The following is a 23,596-nucleotide window of genomic DNA, read 5'->3' as shown; positions in this document are numbered from 1 at the left end:
AAATCACTGCTCCTGTAAAAATGATTGTTTTAAAAAAAAAAAATATTTGCATTGATTCATATCCCCCAGGGCAGTACCTGGGTCCCCATACACTTTTTTTGAGCCAATAACTTGCATTTAAGCCTTTAAAATGAGGACTTTTGATTTTTCATGTTCATGTTTTCATGTCCCGTAGACTTTAATGAAGTTCACATGTTCGCTAGAACATTTACCCTATTCGAGATGTTCCGGTGCGAACCGCAGGGGGATGTTCGGCTCATCACTAGCTACAATGTAATAAATGTTTTTTTTTTGGGGTTTAATACTGCTTTAAATGTACACTGAGCTGCACATGCACAGCTCATCAAACATTTTCAGCATGGTGCCAGTGTGCTAGGATGAGTGACTGCCATGTGCATGTGCGGTACTCACGTCATTCCTGCCAGCCAATCAAGAGGCCAAAAACTGGGTGCCCAAAAGAAGCCCAGGGAGAAGTCTAGGGTTCTGCTTAAAAAAAATGGTTGCCAAGTAAAAAGCCCTGATTCAAACTTGAATGTTTTGCACAGTGAAGTTTAAAGCTCTAAATTGCTCAATGAGATGTGGTGACTGTGGAGGCCATTGGAGTACAGTGACCTCATTCTCTTTTTCAAAAAAAACAGTGGTGAGATGATTTGAGCTTTGTGATATGGTGCATTATCCTGCTGGAAGGAGCCATCAGAAGATGGGCACACTGTAGTCATAAAGGGATGGACATTGTCATCAACAATACGCAGGTAGGCCGTGGCGTTTAAACGATGCTCAAAGCCTATCACTTTTTTCATCTACATCATATCCCGGGAAATTTGTACCCATATTGGTATTCTTATGGAATACCATTTATGCTGATTTTGACTACCTGTAATGGGGATCAAACCTATCTGGTGATTGTTCTGTGCATGTGAATGTCGGTGACGAAGGGACCCACAATTATTAGATTGGTTTATTAGATTGGATTTGTCTTTGTAACAAACATTGGGACTTTTGAGCACTGTGTTTCACTGTGTACATATATTCTTTTGTTTAACATTCACTGGAAGCGCAGTCAATTTACTACTTTTTGGTGACTTGTCAAGCTTTTTTGCTTTAAGCTTTTTTGCTTTATGACGTGCTGCTTTTGGTATATACTAGTCCGTTGGTAATAATCTTGTGCGCAAGTGTAGGGGTACCAGGTCACCTCATTTACCACTTACCATCTGAATGTCGCAGCTGAAATCGAGACTCGTCGGACCAGGCAACATTTCCAATCTTCTGTTGTCTAATTTTGGCGAGCCTGTGTGAATTGTAGCTTCAGTTTCCAGTTGTTAGCTGACAAGCGTGGCTCCTTCTGCCACTTTCCTTCACACCACTTGCACCACTTTCATTCACCACTAAGCAGCAGTATCTCTCCCAGAAATACAAATAAAAGAAACAGTCATTGCATAGTGTATTAAAATCAGAAAGTCCCATTGATTCAACAAAATATTGCACTCACATTGATCAGCATAAAACCAGCATATCAGTAGTGGTATATATTTCAAACCAACAAGATGGTGGCCCCCTGCTTCGATGTGCAATAGCATCACGAGCCAAAGGGCTACTCTACGAGTTTCGTCAGCATATGACATTACCAGGGATGTGCTGTTGCCTCAATGGCCAGGAGGGGTTGTGCTGGGGGGGGGGGGGGTGGATTTGCAAGGGTTCGTGCTAGGAGGGGGGATTTGAGAGGGTTGTGCTATGACAGGGGATTAGGGCATTGGAGTGGGGTTTCTTGTTGGTTGAGGGAGTTTGTGCTAGGAAAAGGAATTTGTGAGGGGAAGTTGTGCTAGGAGGGGGGATTTGGTGGGGGATTTGTGATAAAAGGGTGTATATTTGTACTATAAGGGGTAATTTGGAGGAAGAAGAGTAACAATCTAAGATCACTGAACTCAGACTACATTTTAGAGCTTCTTCACACCAGGTGCAGTGAGGTAACGAGCGCAAAATCGCATGTTTCCCCGTACTGCACAAATTTGTGCTGCTTTTTGCAATTGCATGTGGGTTCCTTTATTTCTTAATGACACCCCCACGCATCTAGCAAATGCGTGTATGTTAGAACTCATTTAAAAAGCTGCTCAGATGCACCTTCTGGTATGAACGAGCCCTCAGACTGGTGTGCCCCGGGACTGTGCACAGTTCTAAAGGGTGCTTTGACTAAAAAAAGTTTGAAAAACATTGCACTGTATTGTGATCTTTTGATATAGTCATTATTAACAGGGGTTCCTGGAGCCAGGAAAGTTATTGCAAGGGTTCATTCATGGTAAAAAGTTTAGGAAAGGTCTGTAAACAATGGGCCTTTTATCAACATAACTGAAAGCTAAAACAGCTGAAAATGGGGAAAAGCGGACTAAAGCACCATCTGCTGGGCAGGGAAAATACTGCAATATTTCATATTTACCTAACTAGTTCTGAGCATAATAAATACATAAAACATGTACAAAATTGTTTAATGCTCTCCTTGTTACAGCTAATATGTTAAATTCTCAACAGTTAGAAAGCTTCTGTCTTGTGCCTGGGGTTTTGCTGTTTTGGTAGCATAGAGCGGTTGACATTGACACTGACAGAGACAAAGTGATGCTGACATAGATTAAGGTAGTACGACAAGGCAGACCTACTCTGGTCCAGCATCAATCACGGGTGTACAGCTGTGATGAACAAAAAATAGGATGTTTTTGTCATAGAGGCATGCAAGGCCTGTGATATTATTATTATTATTATTGACAGTGATTTATCCACATGTTGGAAATTAAGATATATTTTCTGCATCACCCCAAACAGTATTTGCATAAAGTTATTATGCAGTTCTCTCTAAACCAGCAAGCTAAGGCCAACTTATGGACATTTCTGTCTGCCTTGTTAACCTTAGTATTCCTCACCAAGTGACCTGTTCTATGCAGACAAAACTATAACAACTTTCACACATACTGTAGTCCCCGTCAGTGTAACAAGTGCAGAGGAGATCAAGGCGCTATATGTTATATGAAGAATAGCTATAGGACTGCAAGCAAACTCATACTTTAACTCCTTATCTCTGAAGGTAAAACAAATATTAAAGTAAAAATAGGCAGTGCTGCAAGCATAGGTAAGGAGATGCAGTGCTGTGGGCATGGTACAGGAGATGCAGGGGCTGCGGAGGGGTCTCACTTACCGTTTTAAGTGTGTGCACTGAACTCAACTTAATCTGTCACCTCCCTGTGACTACCAGCATCTGCACCGCTGAGGATGGGCTCCGCTCTCTCTAGGCCGCACACTCAGGCCTCCGTCACCTACTGTGTCCTCTGACACCTCTCAGACCGATCCATCCTCCACGAGTCCCAGAAGCAAGAGAGCGTGTGATCAGCCCTGCAGAGAGTTATATCGGCTCTTCCATGATCCTTCACTCTCCAGTTGCTCCCTGGGAGTATAGTCTCTTCTCCAATCCATGTAACAATCTGCCGTCCACACCAAACTATATCTCCCACAATCCAATTCGTCCATTTCCGGGGAAAGCTGATCCTTCTTGTAAAACTCTTAAAGGAGCACTCTAGTTGCATTATAACAATAACTTGATTATATATACTTATGACATATATACATATATAGTAGTCCCAGCTTGGCTACACTCGCTTTAACTTTCTTAAATATTTAGGTTAACTTTCTTAAATATTTAGGTCTGAGATTTATTAACATTTTGGATTAATAGAGAGCACTGTAATTGTTCAATAATGAAATGAATCCTCAAAAATACAACTTGCCTAATAATTGTGCACACAGTGTAGTTCCATAGGTGAACAGAATTAAACAAATTAGGGTCATCTAAACTAATTTATTTCCCATATGTCCGCATGCTCTACTTACAATTTTATCTTGTAATATTGAATTTAATAATTTATTAGTATCAACAATAAAGTATTGGTTTTTGGAAGCATTTTAGAGGGACGGATTCTAAGCAACCTTAGAAAAATAGAAAAAAAAGTGTGAAACATTTGCATATATTGTGCTTTGAAGGAACATGCATATTGAAACAGATAGCCACACATTTAGATCATGGAGCTATAGACACAGGTAAAAACACATAGACATTGGGGTACATGTTTATATCTGTTACACCTCCTACTTATATACCTTACTTGGTTTGTGAATGTAAACATTTTTGGTAATGTCAAGTTTAATGCAGTTTAATTTATGTAAGAGGGCTTTAGATGGGCGGTGGATAGAGGAGATAGGCAAAAACGTCTGGGATTTTTTAAGGGAGAGCAACTTTAGAAAAAGGGGAAAAAAATGAAAAATGTGTACATATATACATATGTATATATACCTTACTAGGTTTGTGAATGTAAACATTTTTTGGTAATGTCAAGGTATGACTAATTAAATATCATTTGCAGTTTAATTTATGCAAGAGGGCTTTAGATGGGCGGTGGGTAGAGGAGATAGCCAAACATGTCTGTCCCTTTAGAAAAACTTAAGGTTGGTCAACATGTTTTTTTTGACTGATGTATATAAGGAGGGTCCCTCGACCACCCCAATCTCTACAGTTAAGCCCATCACGGTGAAACACGTCAGAGATGGTAGTTCCTTGGTGGAAACTCGCTACTGCCTGGTTGTGGCTGAAAAAAGTTTTATCATGTGAAGTCATTGGTGTGCGACCTTCTACTCATCACAGTAGTGCATAATCTATTGTAAATGCACATACTGTAATCTTATGGGAAGATTTTTGTTGAAATGGATGGTGTGCTGGCAAGGTTTCTTTAACCTTTCTAGCGGTATTCCTGAGCCTGGCTTGGGGTTACATTTCAGAGCCAAAAGCGGTAACCCCAAGCCACACTCGGGGGTACCGCTAGGAAGATCGCTGGATCCTGAAAGCGGGGTTACTTACCTTGTCACCAGGATCCAGCGATGTGTCTAGGCGGTGTCTGGCGGTGGATCTTCCTCCCGATCCTCTCCGTGCCCCGGCTTCCATCTCCTGCGACGTGACGTTCGCAGGGGGGTGGAACCGGCGGCAAATTCAAATGTAAAACACACCAAACACACTGATACAATGCAAAATAATAAAAAAAATCACATTAGTTTGCCCCCCAGTGCCCTTTCCTGCAGTTTTACTGTACTTTTTATGTATGTATGTGTGTATATATATATATATATATATACATACATACATACATACTTTAACTTATTTATGAAATCATATGTAAATAGTTGTTTTGGGCTGCTCATTCTTAAGAATCACATGCAAAATAATGGTACTGCTTTCAGCACCTAAAATCCGAAAGAATCATACCGCCAGGGAGGTTAATTTAGGAAAGTAAACCTTGGTAAATGTTTATTAACCAGGTATAATTCTTTATATCATACACACTTCCTACATTTGTGTGCCTATACCTTAAAGAGTTACAATCTCTATTCAATTTCCCATAACAGTATACCATTGATCAATGATCCTATCTTTCTGTTTACAGGCCACCAGATTATTTTCTGCCTCTTTAGTTTTTCTTAATCGGGGTTTTCTCGTTGAAACGCATCCCTCAAGGACTGTCTTAGGAAGTTGATGTCTCGCAGTGGACAGTAAAATTGGATTGTCTCTCTTCTTGTTAATCCCTGTGTCTGATGTTGTGTTCTGCAACACTTATCGCTATCATGGCCTGATCCTTACTGAAGGATGTCATACAGGGTCATCTGAAACTTTTCCATGTTTTGATCCTTTTCACTACCCAAAAGAAAGATAAGCTTTCTGTGCTATATTCGTCATAAAATAAATGCATTTCTTTGATTTCCCCATGTTGACACTGAGCTCCCTCACATCAAATGCTAACTCAGAACAGACAAGGAAAAGCTTTCTCTGAAAGTGACATGTCAGCCTTTTATGGATTTTATGTATCTTTCATAAATAGATCCAAAGGTTAACTTTACGGCATTATACATTTTAATATTATTTTATAGCGTTATCATCTTCAATAACTAAATCTGCTCAGCCGGATGGACATAACATGTATTAGTTTGCTTGTACTACCCTACTATTAACTGGAAACCTATGTCACTACAATGGAGCAAAAAAAGAGGCTATGCTTTGCCATACACCACACAACTTTTACTAGTATAGTGACCGCTCCATCTATCCAGCCAGCCAATTATTAATCTCTACATCATTGTTACTTAATCTGAATACATTATTTAACCCCTAAAGTGAACCTAAATTCAAGGAAAAGAATGGTAACTTTTGGTGAACATCTATAAATGTCAATTGCACCCAAGCAGTACCCTGAAAAATGTTATTTTATTATAAATTCCTTCTTAGGAATAGCAGTGTATTGCCTCCTGATGGTGACTGTGCCTAGGCACAGCTGATTACCAGCATGAGTACCTGCATTTACTTGCAGGCGATTCAAAGGTGAGCCCTGCTAAGCCTCAGTGCAGTAAAGCTTTCAGCAGTTTAATGCCTGACCTGTGATTCTGCATCCTGATTCTGTTTCTTTTACCTCCTTATCCTTGACCCATCTGTTCATCTGCTATTATATTAACTTCTGCTTTTTCACAGACTATGACACTTGATACTTTGTCACCTGCAAGTTGCTAACCTAGCTTATTTTCTGACCTTGTCTTTGGTGAACCTCATTATCCTAGTGACCCATGTTAAATATTTAATGCTGTCAAGGTCTGATAAGTTGAATGGCGCTCACTGGTGAGGGTGCAGGCTGGTGAGAGGTCCATCCAAGCCTCAAAGCATGCTGCAAAAAAAGGAAGAGATAGCCCCGCCACTGCACACCTCACCTGGCCAGAGTAGCTAGCAAATAAAAGCAGCCTCAGCTTGATTTATCAAGGCCACGTCCCCAACATGTTTTGCTCGACCCCTGTGGCTTATTCATGGAGACATGAAGGGCGAAACATGTTGGGGAAGTGGCCTGGATGTATTGAGCTGAGGCTACATTTACCTGCTAACCACTCGGACTGGGCGAGGTATGCTATCTCTTCCACATTATCCTGATGCCCCAATTTGTTTGTAGACATCATTCCAGTTTTAGAAGCCATTTCAATACCAGCATTCATGCCACTCATTTGTTTCTACACTTCCTACCGAGGGTGTTTAGACTGGAGCAGTAAGAGAGGCCTTCTATGTCATCTTGGGATCCTTATATAGATATGTGACTCTTGTTCTATAACTATAACCCAATAGCTCTGGATTTGTTTTACAAAGAGTTTTAGTTTTAAAGCATAATACTGCAAACAGTTGTATAAACTGAAATAATGCCAATAATAAATAATAATATGATAAATAAAGACAACAATAAGGGATAATGTTGAGCAGAGCCAGTTAACCTTTACAGAGAGTAGTGCATATCCGTACTCAAGTAAAACGTGATGATTTGAGGAGCCATTGGCATGCAATAGCTGTAGATTTGCAATGTGAGATCATGTAAGGCATTGTGCCTATGACTATTAGTCTCATAAAATTTTAAGTGAAATTTGTTCTCCTAAAGGCCTGCTGGAGAGGAAGCTGTACATAGAAAGACTGCAGTGCTAGGGTCTCCCTGCTTCTTGAATATTACCCAAGCAGTCATCAGGAGACAGATGTGTTATGAGGAAGCAAAGGCTGGCTCCTTTACCAAGATAATTGCCACAAATATACACTGCAGAACAAGGCATGGTAAATCAGTAATGGGGGAAAGATCAGCTGCAACAGGCCACAGGCAATACTTATGACTAGACATTGGTCTTCTGCTTGCTCTTTGTGACAAAGCTTCCACACAGCTCCTCTTAGCCAGTGTACACCCTCCTAGTAGATCAGCTGATTTCAGTTTTTATATGTGTATAAACAAATCCAGTGCTTCCTAATTCTCTACTATTGTTTTACAAATAATCACTGAATATTTCAAGTACTTAACTCATATTTATGGTCTATATGATTTATTCAGGAGTAGCTGGTCCATAAGGGGCGCAGGGGCACCGCCCCCTAGTTTTCATGCAGGATGTGGGACTCATATGTATATATGAGTTTTTTTTTTAAGCCACATGATTAGAATCAGAATCTCTAATTGGCTTTAAAAATGTTGGGTTCATGGCGCAGAGCACTGCGCCCAGAACCCATCCACTTATCACACTAATGAATCAATATGTGCTATTGTCTTCCGACTTCTCCTCCTGGCCAATCAGGACAGGAAGGAGATCGGGTTGACCAGCAGTAGAGGCCGAGGAAGCCATGGAGAGGCAGAGTGCGGGGGGGGGAGCTGTGAAGGGGTGAGTGCGGGGGGGCCACGGAGGGGTAAGTGCATGGGGGACTGTGGAGGGCTGAGTGCAGACCTGGGGGGAGGTTTGACGCACCCCCCCAAAAAAAAAGTTTAGCACCAGCCGCCACTGAATTTATTACTTTCTAAGACAGCAACTCCAACCAAAACTTTTGTTAGTTTGGCTAAAATTTGAAATAGTTATTTGTCAGTGACGAATTTTTAAGTTGGTTTTAATAAGAAATTCTGCCTTTCTTTTGGATAAGCCAGTGCTGTTCTAGAATGCTGCTTTTTAAAAAGTTTCCACTCACAGCTTCAGCCCTGATTGACTATAGGATAAAGAAATACAAATAATTTAGGAAAGCAGTTTCCAATTTCTCTTCGTATTTTGCTTCCCTCTCTTTTCCTTTGATGTTACATCACAACGTACACAGAATAATCAGTTTGCATAGACTGTTAATATAACAATATGACAAGATTCAGTTTAAGCAGACAGAATTGTGCAGAAAAACGTAATTTTCATAGGTTTGCGCTTGAAGTCTGAGAGAAACTGTGCTCAAAATAAAAGCAAATGTCATCCAAAGTATCCTCTGGGATATAGGGTTTAATGGAGAGAGGGGATGTCTTTTTTTATTTTATATATTTAACCACTTCCTGCCCAGCCCCGACATCTCTTTAATAGGGTCTGTACGCAGGGGGGGACGTGACAACTGTGATTGGCTGTAACAGTGGTCACATGATCGGGAGCTGGTCCTGCCAACCCTCGACCATTAGTATGGACTGAGAGCTATCTTTGACAGCTTGTTCATTTTGCTGGGGGCACAGATCAAGTCAGGGGTAAACGTGGAACTTGAATTACAATTCACTTGGGTTTAAATGCCTTTATTGCCTTTCTTCACACTTAGAAATGCACAACAATGGATCTCAGTGCCTGGACTACACTCATTTTCAGCTTTGAATCATGTGCTTGCCGCTCTACAGACTAAAGTGAGCTGCCTTTGGTCTATCAATTTCCTATTCTGTGGGCAGCCCATTATAGTCTTGGCAGCAATGGGCATATGGGTAGAACTCTTTAACCTGCCAGCTAGGATTAGGATATACTGTATGTAATACAATTTTCCTTACTTATACACACCATATGTTCATTCCCTTGTCTGCCTACAGGAACAAACTAAATGTTCATTTATGGACTCTCAATCCTAACAGAAAAATGGGGGCTATAAAGTCAATGTGTTACTTTACCCTCAATAAGTACTCTAAATAAGTGGCATCACTATAGGATGTAGGGGGGATTTCCCCCCAGGTTATTCCTTGCCCCATGTGTGCCCCCCGCTATATTAGGCTTCCAGGCTTTTTCCTTTCTACAGAGCTGCTGTGTGTCCCCCTGAAGCCCCTGCTCCTAGCTGCTGCTCATTCACATGTCTCTCGGCAAGCAGAGAGCTGTTAGACTGCTAGTGTTCACAGCTCAGAGTCTGATGCAAGAGGGGCTCTGTGGGCTCTGATGTAAGGGGGGCTCTACAAACTCTGATGTAAGGGGAGGGCTCTGCAGACTCTGACATAGGGGGGCTCTGTGGACTTTGGTCTAATAGATTTGGTCTATCTATTGCTCTGTGGACTCTGATGTAAGGGGGGGCTCTGCAGACTCTGATGTAAGGGGTGCTTCTTATATCACATTGATTGTTTTGCTGAAAAGCGTACACTTTACATCTCGAACTTGTGAACAGGACCTTAGGGTTTAGATATGCTTTTAGAATATAAATGGCCATAGTAACAAAAAACAAAGATAAGAGAAAGAGGCGCCTCTAAGTGCAGACTTAAAACAGTTTATTCCAGGTAAAAACAATTGGCAACTTACATCAAAGTGGATAAAACAGGCACATCATCATAGTATTAGATCCTGGGATCCCCAGTGGGCGTTTATCCTTTGCGCTGGCGGCATCCTGCAATAAGATCCAGTGCAAGTGAGGCCTCGGTGGTCACCGTCTGAGAGCTGGCTGAGCAGTGGATGTAAATCAAATTGAGGCTTGAGACGTGGATGGCTTCAGAGAGTATTGCTGCAGCTGCGCTCCTTCTTCAAAGCTTCTAACATGGTAACAAAAATCAAGCATGAAAATCAAACAGAAGTATATTTATTCCACATCAAAAATTGGCATTACCTTGGTAATGAGTAAGTGACATTCTTAGTTGTGAAAAACGTCTACCTATTGTCCTATGTCTCACAGTTTGAAGCCAATTTTTGATGTGGAATAAATATACTCCTGTTTGATTTTCATCTCGGAGTGCGGTCACTTTCTTCTCGATCAAAGAGTTCTTGGATTACGGATCCGACCAGCACCTGATACCATCTCACCTGGAGTGGTCTCTTTTCAGTTTGGATTCAATATAACAAAAATCAAGCACACTGCAAGTGCTTGAATGCAAAAGTATATAGGACACATATAGAATGAAAAACTCTTCTCATTCACCTATCCAGTTCTTATGATTTCATAATCTTGCAGATGGGGCCAGTTGATTGGAACCAGAGATGGAGTAAAGGTACAGAGACCAAGGAAGTTGGCACAATTATTATTTGTCAAAGCAAAAGTAACTGCAGCGGGGCAGTGCTATTTATTAGCCTTGGCCCCACTAAAGATGGCTGCAGAGGTCAACAGGAGGAACAAAGCCCATCTTAACAGAGTCACCTGCAGTGGGAAGGATAACCTGCACCTGCTACTTGTTTACAGCCTTGAGGCTCCCTTCAGGTCTCACAAATCTTTAAAGAATACGTTTGCTTTCACAACATGTTACATGTCCTGTTTTTAGGGTAGAAAGTGTAACATATTCCAGCTCCTGCAGCTCTCCTCCCCCACTCCCTCTACCTGTGACAGCAGGAGAAGGTTCTTCTCGCTGCACTTTCTGTAACAATTTAAAAGAAGTGGGGCTGTGCAGGGCCTCGCCCACATGGCCGCGTTACTCATTTAGAGTTTCTTGTGAATGAATGCCTACAAGTTCTATCAGCTGTTGCAGCTGATGGCTTGTAGTTCTCAATGAGCTGCCAGGGTGCTGATGAGTGCTCTGGTAGTCCATTGATTCTTCTGCCTGCCCTTACGAGGTACAGTATGGGCAGACAGCTCAGCTATGCTGCCAGTCTGCAGGAGACTGAGATTGCACCTGCACTCTGTTGATCACAGGTGCAATGCTCTACAGGCCCCAGAGAAAAAAAAATGCACATTTTTTTACCTGTAAAAAAAGGCTTAATGATTTTTTTTTTTTTTTGGTGAAAAGGTGAACTTATTCCTTAACCGCTTGCCGCCCGCCCGCTGTCATATGACGGCGGAGCGGAGCGACCATTATCCTGGGCAGCCGTCATATGACGGCGGCACTTTAAGCAGGGCAGGCACGCGATCGCGTGCGCGCCGCCCTGCACTGCCGGTGTCGGGGTGTCCCCGGGACACTCCCGTCACCGGCAGGGGGGAAACAGCCAATGGGCGTGGCTGTTTCCCACGTGATCGGCTGTGTTCCAATGACACAGCCGATCACAATGAAGGCGCCCACAAGATGACCGCGCATGCGCGATCGGGAGCGCGCAGCGCGGTCATGTCGGTGGCACTGTGTTCCGTAGGAACACAGCTGTCACCGGCGGTAGTAAACAGTCACTGACAGTGACTGTTTACTATGTGATCGGCTGTGAATCCATTCACAGCCGATCAGAAAATGTAAACAAAGAGCAGTAACTGACTGTTACTAGCTCTGCTCCCCTCATACAGTTTCCAGTATGAGGAGAGCAGAGCTAGAAATAGTGAGTTACTGCTCTGTACACATGTCACAAAGTAAAAGCACAGAAATAAAGGTCCCCACACAGTCCTTAGCCCCCCCCAATGTCACCTGTCACCCAACAGTCACCTCATCAGTGCCCAGAAATTGACACCCATAACGTTCACATGTGAGCGCAGCGATCGCGGGCAGAATCACCGCGATTCTGCCCGCGATCCGGAAATCATTGCAAATCGCGGGATGCCTGTGCATTGCCTGTGATTTGCAATAGCACCCCAAACGCTGTGCGATGTTGCCGCCATTTCCGCCTGCCGAATCGCGGTAACATCGCGCAAACAACGCATGACGCCCAAAAAAGGGAGTTTCTTTGGGGCGTCATGCGTTGTTTGCACGATGTTACCGCGATTCGGCAGGCGGAAATCGCAGCAACATCGCACAGCGTTTGGGGAGCTATTGCAAATCACGGGCAACGCACAGGCGCCCCGCGATTTGCAATGATTTCTGGATCGCGGGCAGAATCGCAGTGATTCTGCCCATGATCGCTACACTCACATGTGAACGTAGCCTAAAGTTCACCGGTCACCAGAGACTGCCATCAGTACCGCCATGCACCATCGCCCGTCACCTGTCACCCCATCAGTCATCGTCATCTGTCACCCTATGAATCATCGTCACTTGACACCCCATCAGTGATCGTCACTTGTCACCCCATCAATCATCGTCACATGTCACCCCGTCAGTGATTGTCATCTGTCACCCCATCAATCATCGTCACCTGTGACCTCATCAATCATCATCACCTGTCACCTCATCAATCATCGTCACCTGTCACCCCATCAGTCATCGTCACCTGTCACCCCATCAGTCATCGTCACCTGTCACCCCATCAGTCATCGTCACCTGTCACCCCATCAGTCATCGTCACCTGTTTGCCATATACATGCAATCACTTACTGACCGCCTAACGACTATATGCGTCAGCCATTAAAAGCTAAATACTGGGGTTATGGGAGCAGATAGCCCCCATAACCCCGGTATTTTTTGAAACGGCGGGCGGTCGGCTTTCAGATAAGGGTGGTCCCAGTGGCGGATTCGCCGCGGAATTACCCTTACAGTGCAGGGGAAGAGGTGCCCCCCCCCCTCCTGCCGCGTCCCAGACGTTTTCCCAGCTTACCGGACCCGCCGGCAGCGGGGAAAACTATCCGGTCCCGGATCCTCAGAGACAGGAAGTCGAGTGAGGGCAAGATGGCCCTCATTCGACTCTATGGTCTTGGAGGACCAGAGCTACGTCAAAAGACGTTGCCTGGCAACCGGTTTAAAGGGCCGCTTTTTTTTTTTCTTTTTTTTTCCTCTTTCAACAATTTTTTTTTTTTCTTTTTTAGTGTAGTTGTGAGGTGTGAGGTCTTTTTGACCCCAGATCTCACAATAAAGAGGACCTGTCATGCCTATTTCTATTACAAGGGATGTTTACATTCCTTGTAATAGGAATAAAAATGATCAAAACATTTTTTTTTTTTAAACTGTGTAAAAATAAAAAAAATAATAAATAAAATAAATAGGAAAAAAAAAAATTAAAGCGCCCTGTCCCCGTTAGCTAGCACGCAGAAGCAAACGCATACGCAAGTCCCGCCCACATATGTAAACGGTGTTCAAACCATACATGTGAGGTATCGCCGCGATCATTAGAGCGAGAGCAATAATTTGAGCCCTAGACCTCCTCTGTGACTCTAAGCTAGCAACCTGCAGAAATTTTTAAAATGTTGCCTATGGGGATTTTTAAGTACCAATGTTTGGCGCCATTCTGTGAGCATGCGCAATTTTGAAGCATGACATGTTGGGTATCTAATTACTCGGCGTAACATTATCTTTCACATTATGGAAAAAAATTGGGCTAAATTTACTGTTTTTTTATTTTTTAGTTAAAAAAAGTGAATTTTTTTTCAAAAAAATCGCATTTGGAAGACTGCTGCGCAAATATGGTGTGATAAAAAATATTGCAACGATCTCCATTTTATTCTCTAGGTTCTCTGCTAAAAAAAAATATATAATGTTTGGGGGTTCCAAGTAATTTTCTAGCAAAAAAAATGATTTTAGCTTGTAAACACCAAGTGTCAAAAATAGGCCCAGTCTTAAAGTGGATAAATGGACAACTTTGTGAAAAGTGCTACTTGGATGTTAGGCCTATGTATGTGGCCAGGCTGTGAAAAAGTGTTACACATGTGGTATCGCCATACTCAGGAGGAATAGCAGAATGTATTTTGGGGTTACATTTTTGCTATGTACATGCTATGTGTTAGAAATATTGCATAAATGGACAGCTTTGTGTAAAAAAAATGTGTTTTCATTTTCTTTCCACATTTTCCAAAAACTTGTGGAAAAAAATGACATATTCAAAAGACTCATTATGCCTCAAAAATTATACATTGGGCTGTTTGCTTTCCAAAATGGGGTCATTTTATGGGGGTTTCCATTGTCCTGGTGCTCCAGGGCCTTCAAAAGTGCGATAGGTCGTCAGGAAATTATATGTGTAATTTATGCTCCTAGAATGCCGGACGCTGCTACTTGGATGTTAGACCTCTGTATGTGGCCAGGCTGTGAAAAAGTCTCACACATGTGGTATCGCCATACTCAGGAGAAGTAGTAGAATGTGTTTTGGGGTGTAGTTGCAAGTATACATGTGCTGTGTGAGAGAAATAACCTGTTAATACGGCAATTTGTAAAAAAAGAAAAAAAAATCTTCATTTTGCAAAGCATTGTGGGAAAAAATTACAACTTTAAAAAACTCACCATGCCCCTTATTAAATACCTTGGAATGTCTACTTTCCAAAAAGGGGTCATTTGGGGGGTATTTGTACTTTCCTGACTTTTTAGTGTCTCAAGAAATGAGATAGGCCTTCAGTACATCAGGTGTGATCAAGTGTGATCAATTTTCAATGATTCGCACCATAGCTTGTGGACTCTATAACTTTCACAAAGACCAAATAATATACACTTACTTGGGTTATTTTTACCAAAGATAAGTAGCAGTATAAATTTTGGCCAAAATTTGTGAAGAAAAATGACTAATTTGCAAAATTTTATGACAGAAACAAAGAAAAATGTGTTTTTTCACGATATTTTCAGTCTTTTTTTATTTATAGCACAAAAAATAAAAAACCCAGTATTGATCAAATACCATCAAAAAAAGCTCTATTTGTGTGAAAAAAGGACACAATTTTTGTATGGGTACAGTGTTGCATGACTGAGTAATTCTCAGTCAAAGTGTGAGAGCGCTGAAAGCTGAAAATTGGTCTGGGCAGGAAGGGGGTGAAAGTGCACTGTAGGCAAGTGGTTAAACTATACTAGAATGAGCAAGAAGAGAGAGCCCAATGACCATATGCATCACCTTTCACACCACTTTGTAAATCCAATAAAAATGCTCACAAGAATATTGAAAATAAAGGCATATAATCCTCCATCAGTGGAAATATGGTAGGTATATGTTCTCTGATGCATTTCAAGGGACAAACCCTCTTTCTGAGAGCTCAGACTTTATACCTGCATTGTCAATATACTTGTGAGTAGTTTTTGAATTTTAAAGTGGTGCAAAAGATAAAGAAAGAGATCAGTGTGCTCTCTTTTTAGCTTAATGTAGCACATAAATGACCAGTTTAGGCCAAATTTAGCTTTTTATGTGTAAATATGTGGCTCTAAAACCAAAGTGCCCAAAATGATTGTGACCATTGTATTTCTCCATATGTATCGATATAGCCATTCACTTTAAGTAATTCGTTTTTTTAGTACCAGTTATACTAAACAATGCAACAGTAAAGTCAGTGTTTTAAGACGTACCCGCGTAGGGAAAACACTACTATCGGCATCAACAATGCATACATACATATATTCTGCATTTGGCAGAATTTCTTGTAAACATTTTCCTCCAGAACAATACACCACTCAGAATTATTTTTTCAATTATGACTCGCACTTCAAGACATGAAACCAATCACTCAACAACAGGCGATAACTGAAAAGGTACATTCCACTGATTGCCTGCTATGTCTTCCATGATCTGCACTTTATTTCACCAGTGAGTAAATTGAACTTTGCTTAAAAAAATCAGGTAGTGCTTGGAAAATGAAGAGCAAAAGATTCCCAGCAAAAAATGAACGTTGTGTCAATCTCTGAGGTATTCCAACTAGGGATGAATATATATCAGGGTGACCGCTATAGAGAAAAGATTGTTTCTCTTAAGTCACATTCAGAGCACTAATATGGCTTCTCACCGGTCAGCTTGCTTTTTGGCTGCAGGCGTTTATAGGGATTTTTTGAGGACATGTTTGAAGTCAGGCATGACATCTGAACATGTGTATAGGGGGTATATATACACACCCATGTATGCATATATACACCTGCACATATATAGGTGTGAAAGGAGCAGAACACTATACTTGTGCTAATTAAATAATTAACAGGCATATGGCCCGCTCCTATAACACCTATATATGTGTAAGTGTAAAATACATATAAGGGTGTGTGTACATATATACCCCTATACAGAAGTTCAGATGTTTTGCCTGCCTCCAAAGAACCCAAAAAAATGCCCAAAAAAACGCTAGCACCAAAAAAAAAAACGCCCAGGTGTGTTGTTGCAGGCATTTTTTGGGGGTTTTTGGAGGCAGGCAAAACATCTGAACTTGTGTATAGTGGTGTATATATACACACATACTTGTATGTATTTTTACACTTACATATATATATAGGTTTGAAAATAGCGAAGCCATATCCCTGTTCTATAAGTGACATAATACAAACGATTTTTTTTTCTGGTTCTGGACATGCTACAGAGCTGAAGCTTCACAGGTTAACTTTTTAGACCCCCCAGACACTAAATCCATAATCAAAAAATCTCATTTTTTTTTTCAATAATTGGCTCTCTATCAAAATTGACAATTTTTAAGAACTTTTTTCGTGTGATTAATAGTCCCTGGGGCATGACTCAGAACACTAGGCACTTTTTAGGGGCATTTATTGGGTTTTAGGGCTTCAAAATTGTGTTTTTTGATTACCGAAGTTGGGGTCCCATTGATTTCAATGGGGTTCTGAAATCCGGGCCGAACTTTCGGGAAGTTCGGATGTTCTGGCCAAACCGAACTTTTGAAAAGTTCGATCATCCCTAATTCCAACATGAAAGCTTAAGGTTCTGGGACTTTATATAGGGGATTGCAACCAGGTCAATACCTTTCGATCGTGGCCATGTGATGCAGTGATGCATGTGAATCCACCAAGCCAGCCACATCTTATTTAGTTGTTAGTCTGGGATTAAGCTTTAATTACTTGTGTAGAAATTACTAGAAACCCACCCCAAAACAATTACATATTTTATGAAAGCAGAGACCTTGGAAAATAAAACAGTGGCAACTGCAATTTTTTATGGTACACAATATTTGCTCTGTGCAGCGACTATGTAAATACCAAACATGTCAAGCCTTAAAATTACATACACTCGTGAAGATGAAAAAAAAAACGATGGCATCCAAAATTCTATTTTGATGCCACTTTAAAAGCCTCTACAGGTTATCAGTTTTGATTTAAATCTGAATGATGGTCCTGGAACAATTGCTCTCACTCTGTTAATCATGGTGATGCCTCACATGTGTGGCACAGTTTATGTTTACGTACACCTGCTGTGCTTCACAATCGCAGTAGGGTGTGTGGTGTGGTGGGGTGGGGGGGGTGATTTAAAAAAAATACATATTTATTTATTTTATTAGAAATTATTATTATTTTTTTTTTCCTTCATGTAGCACCCTCCTAGGTAGGTGCTAGGAAAACACATTTGGTGGCTCTGTTCTGCTTATCAGGAGAGCCAGATCCGTTAGTTTAGCCTGTCACATGTTTCCAGGTGTGATTTATTGGGTCTAAGGGGGTCTCCCCACTGTATCCAATAAGGGAGCTTGTTGGACAGTGGAGGAAACCTATCCAGAGCTGCCCAGATGACTTTTACCTAAAAGCCCTTTGTCAGCTTTAGAAAAAAAATCAATACCAAGTTCATGACTGCTGCAGCAGCAGCTGCCATGAGTTTGCTTTAACCCTTTACTATAAAACCCAAACAAGGGGTTTAGGAGGTCTTTGAAAAGAAATCTGGTCACCAAAAGCATTCAGGTAAAGGACAGTATTTTAATGCTTACTCACAGTGGTTTCCTTTCCATAAATGATTTTGTATTGACTTGCAATATGCCTCTTAACTTGCTAGATAGATGCTAGATAGATGCTTGTAGCCCTCTTCTTCTGGGACTGTGTAATAAACTTGGGCCGAACACCAAGCCCCCCCCCCCCCCGGATTGGTTCACGACAGAACTCTCGAACATCGTAAAAGACCCAAACCACAAACCCTATTTAAGGAAATCAAAAGTGCCCATTTTGAAGGCTTATATGAAAATTATTGGCAATAAAAAAGGTATGGGGGCCTGGTTACTGCCCTGGCGGAACATATATCAATGCAAACATTTTTTTTTTAAAAAGATTGTTTTTAAGGAGCAGTCATTTTAATGATGCTTAAGTGAAAAAAATGAAAAATTCATTTGAATATAGTGCCCGGGGTGTCCTGCCTGTAAAGTGGCACATCTGTAACGTGTATAGAACCTGCTGCAACAAAAACTCACATACTGTATAAAAAGAAAAAAAAAATAACATTTACATTTATTTTGCCTGCAAGCTTTCTTTATTTTGTAAACAAGGGTTTGGGGAGCCAATCTGTATGACGAAGCCACAATTTAGTGCTCTTAGAACAAGATTAATGATTTTTTGGATACATTCTGGTGTCTGTCTGTCAGACTTTGGATGAAAATAAAGTTTTGCAGCACAGTAAGCAAGCCTTATGTAAAGAAGCCAAATTATAGTACACTAATAGTACACTTTTTTTTTAGAGAGAAAATTTGTTGTCTCTTTTGCACACTTTGGATAGAAATAACGTGCAGGAAAAATTTGGGTGTCGGTGATGCCTTCACATTGTAAACCTTTAGAGGTACTGTTGAAAAAAACCTATTTGTTCTTGTATGTTTTGTTAAGAAAAATAATGTTCAACAATAACCTCAAAAGAGAAGTTTCAAAATAAGTTTATAAAACTAATTTGAAAATTGATTTATTATCTCATCTCGCCATCTTCTTCCTCCTCTGCTACTCCTGGTATATACAATCAGAGATGTATAGTAACAAAGTAGAACTACTTAAGTACTGTACTTAAGTACCGAAATGCAGTATCTGTACTTTCCTAGAGTAGAATTTTTTTCTCCTACTTCTACTTTTACTTCACTACATTTTTTCGATGATTTCAATACTTCTACTCCGATATTTTTTTTTGTGCTGCATAGTTACTCGTTACTTTTAAAAAAATTACCACTGCCAGAACAGTAGATGGCAGGTTGCATAAAGCTCAAAAAAATGTGTATAATGTCATTTGTAAATCAGCGCATACGAAAATAAAGGCTGTGTATAATAAAAGCTGCTATACCAAATCTTTCCAATAAAAAGAAAATATGAAACAAACAAATAAATGGTGCTACAGCGCTTAAAGTGCATCAAGAAACTACTAACAAACACAGGTTAATCATTTGAATAAATCATTTGAAATAATAAAAAACAATATGATGTTTAAACTTTTGACTTCTTTCTTTAATAACTACATAACACAGTACTTGTACTTCTACTTTCAGTACTTGAGTAGAAATTTTTTTTCAAAACTACTGGTACTTTTTACTTTTAGTACTTAAGTAGCAATTTTTTTGAAAAAACTACTTGCAATACTTAAGTAAAAAAAATGTTGAATACTTTAGTACTTCTACTTAAGTAACTTTTTCTGCGAGCACTTCCACTTCTACTCAAGTCACTTTTTGATCGAGCACTTGTACTTTTACTCAAGTAGAAATTTCGAGTACTTTATACAAGTCTGTATACAATACATTATTACACCTTATTAGAACTTCTCCAAGATGTCCAGACAATGCCACAGCAATATACTCTTCTGTATTGGCGAGCTGCATGTTCATTTCTTGTATCCAATACCCTATTTCAGTTTCACCATTACTGACTTACCAGTAAGGCCATTAAAGTGATATTAAAGTCTCCATTTTTTTCATTTATTAATAACAAACATTTTATACTGACCTGCTCTGTGCAGTGGTTTTGCACAGAGTAGCCCAGATCCTCCCCTTTCGGGTCCCTCATCAGCGCTCCTGGCCCCTCCCTCCACCCGAGTGCCCCCACAGCAAGCAGCTTTTTATGGGGGCCCCCGAGCCGTTGCTCTGTGTGTCCATTTAGACACAGAGCTGTAGTTAGGCCCTGCCCCCTCTCTCCTCATTGGCTTTCTGACTTTGACAGCAGCGGGAGCCAATGGCGCCGCTTTGCTGTCTCAGCCAATGAGGAGGGAGAGGACCTGGGCAGTCGAGTCTCTCCTGCAACATCGATGGATCTAGATGGGGCTTAGGTAAGTTTTGGCGGGGGGCTGAGGGGGGCTGCTGCACACAGAAGATTTTTTTTAAATCTTATTGCATAGAATGAATTAAAGTAAAAAACCTTCTGACTTTACAACCACTTTAAGGAATGGATTGGGTTTAGTGGCAAACTCATTCTGCAGCTGAAGCCGCTGCTGATCTACAGACCAGTGAAAGGAAGAAAACATTTCCTTACGGAATGTTCCGAGAACACACCACCAAAGAGAGCAGGAAATGGCTAGAGGTACTCTTGATGAATGCAAGAATTGACCTTTCCGTAAAATATTGAAAGTATATGCACCTGTCAAACAGGTGCTGAAACATAGGGCTTTAGGTGTTGGTGGTGCCTTCACACTGTAACCCTAGAGAGGTACATTTGATGAAAGCAAGAATTGGCCTTTCTGTAATTAATTTAAAGTATATGCACCTGTCAAACAGGTGTGGAAAAATTTAGCATTGGGTGTTGGTGGTGCCTTCACACTGTAACCCTATAAAGGTTCTCTTGATAAAAGAAAGAATTGCTTTGTATGCACCTGTCAAACAGGTATGGAAAAATGTGTCCTTGGGTGTTAATTGTGCCCATGAAATCTATACTAAAAAAATTACTTCTAGATAAAATCAACACCCACAAAGATAGGCAGCCTAGACAGTCTTGTAGAAATTGCAGATACCAAAAACATTTAATCAGCAACATTGGGAAATCAGGGACTTGATAGCTGCTGCTATTTCAGGACTGATTCATTTTGACAAATGTCAGCCGGTCAATGGAGTCTGTGGACAGACACACTCTTTTATCTGTCACAAAACCTCCAGCAGCACTGAATGCCTGTTCGGAAAGCACGCTGGATGCAGGGCAGCCCAGCAGCTCAATTGCATACTGGGCAAGTTCTGACCAGTGGTCTTTTCTCAGACCCAGTAACTTTGTGGATCATCTGCTAGAACTCCCTCCATGTCTGTTTTCACCCCTAGATAATCTTCCACCATATGATGCAGACGCTGGATTGGGTGGACTAGTAAGCCAATCCATCACCTCCTTTGCATGCTGTGGCTGAATAGCATGGGCAATATCACTAATCAGAGAAAAATGTGCCCTGCCTGAGGATGGACCACGTCCACCTTTGTCTGTGGACATAGACGCTACTGGCCCCCTCATAGTGGCATGGCAATGTCTGCCTCTCCTTGGCCTCTCAGACATTATGGGGCGGTGGGTTATTACCTAAATGTAATAGAAACTGGGAAATGTGTAATTAATTGCACTTTATTCAATGAAAAGTGGTGGTTGGCGCACATTAAATTGAGGATTGCCACTGACAGATATATAAAAAAAAAATTAAAAATAAAAAAGGGGAAACAACAGTGTCGCAGTCAGAAAAACTGTGGTTGACAATTTAAAAAAAGGGAGTATACAGTACTAAATGTTATGTAGTGCTGTTTTAAACACTGCGCTACACTAACACTACACTGACACTACACTATATTCACACTACACTGACACACTACACTATACTCACTCTATATACACACTATACTCAGACTACAATAAATTTCCATCAAGAACTCTGCTTCAAATAGCCCCATGTCTGCAGAGCTCTGCAGCCTCACAGAGATCCTATGGAGGTCTCTATGGGTTTATAACAAGACTTGATCCTCTTTTAACTAGTGAGATCATTTCTATTGCCTTTTATACTTTTAAATTGCTACACCTAGACGGAGGCGCACCCTTGTTCTCTAGTGACCCATAAAGTTCTCTAGTGGCCCATAAAGTGACTGCACCTTAGGCAGATGGCAAACTCCATAAAAGCAATCCCTTTGAAGGCAAAAGTCAATTTAGGCAGTAAATTCATGAGAGGTAGCAAGTAAGTCCTTAAAGTCCATGATTTAGTAATAATTCATAAAAGGCAGAAAGTCTATAAGTCCCCCCCCCCCTTTCCTTCCATGGGGAGGGTGATCCACTCTGACAGCTAAATTTTTGCAGTCTTTCCCAAACAACTCCCTCAGGACTCCTAGTGAGCTCTATTTATATGACATGACCAGCAAGGGGTGGTAACCTTCTGAAAAACAGCAGAAGAACCTGGCCAGCAGTTTTAACCCATCTTTCTAAGACACCACCAGCTCAGCAGGTCAACCTAAGGATACAGTACAACATTAAAGCTCTGTTCCCACCTGGGCGATTTGAATTGCAGACAGAATCACCACAATTCTGCCTGTGATTCCAAATATCAGCAAATAGAGGGATGTGTGCGTAATGCCATTACTTCCTAATGCCACCCCAATTACGTCGCGATTTTGTACTGCAACAGGAGACATTTGTAGCTTAAAAAGGAGCAGGAGCTTCAATTAAGTATCAACATCATGCTGTGCGATTTTCCACGATTGCAGCTCGATTTATCATGCAACAGTCAAGGCAAAATCATGGCTCGATTGGGGTGCCATTAAAAAGTAATGGCATTGCACATGCAACCCACGATTTGCCACGATTTTGAAATCGCCCAGTGTGATCGGAACCTAAGACATTGTAACAATTTGCACCTAGTTGACTTAAAGAGATTGTAAAGGCTGAAGGTTTTTTTTATCTTATAGCATTCTTTGCAAATCCTTCTGTGTGTAGCACCCCCCCTAATACTTACCTGAGCCCATCTTTATCCAGCGATGTTGCAGGGGTTTATCAGCTGCCTGGGACTCCCCTCCTCATTGGCCGAGAGAGCAGCGTGGTGCGATTGGCTCCCGCTGCTGTCAATCAAAGGCAGTCAGCCAATCAGGAGAGAGAGCGGGCAGGGCTGGGTCATGGCTCCTTGTCTGAATGGACACAGGGAGCTGTGGCTTGGCACGGGTGTCCCCATAGCCATAGCCCCCATAGCCAAAGCACTCAAATGGGAGGAAGGGGCCAGGAGCACTGTAGAGGGACCTGAGAAGAGGAGGATCCAGGCTGCTCTGTGAAAATTCAACTACACAGAGCGGGGAAGTATAACATGTTTGTTATTTTAAAAAAAAGAAAAAAAAAACATGACTTTACCATTTCCTTAAATAACTTGAGGGCATGAACACTGTTGAAAAAAAAAAATAAACCCTTTAGAACTCTCTTGGAAGCACCTGCTTACTCATAAACTCTAATCTACAATTCTTGAACTCTCGGACAGCCCT

Source organism: Pelophylax lessonae (assembly GCF_965119305.1).
Source record: "Pelophylax lessonae genome assembly, chromosome: 11".
In the NCBI taxonomy this organism is placed as follows: domain Eukaryota; kingdom Metazoa; phylum Chordata; class Amphibia; order Anura; family Ranidae; genus Pelophylax; species Pelophylax lessonae.
The sequence above is the reverse complement of the archived record's forward strand: the minus strand, read 5'-3'. Positions refer to the sequence as shown.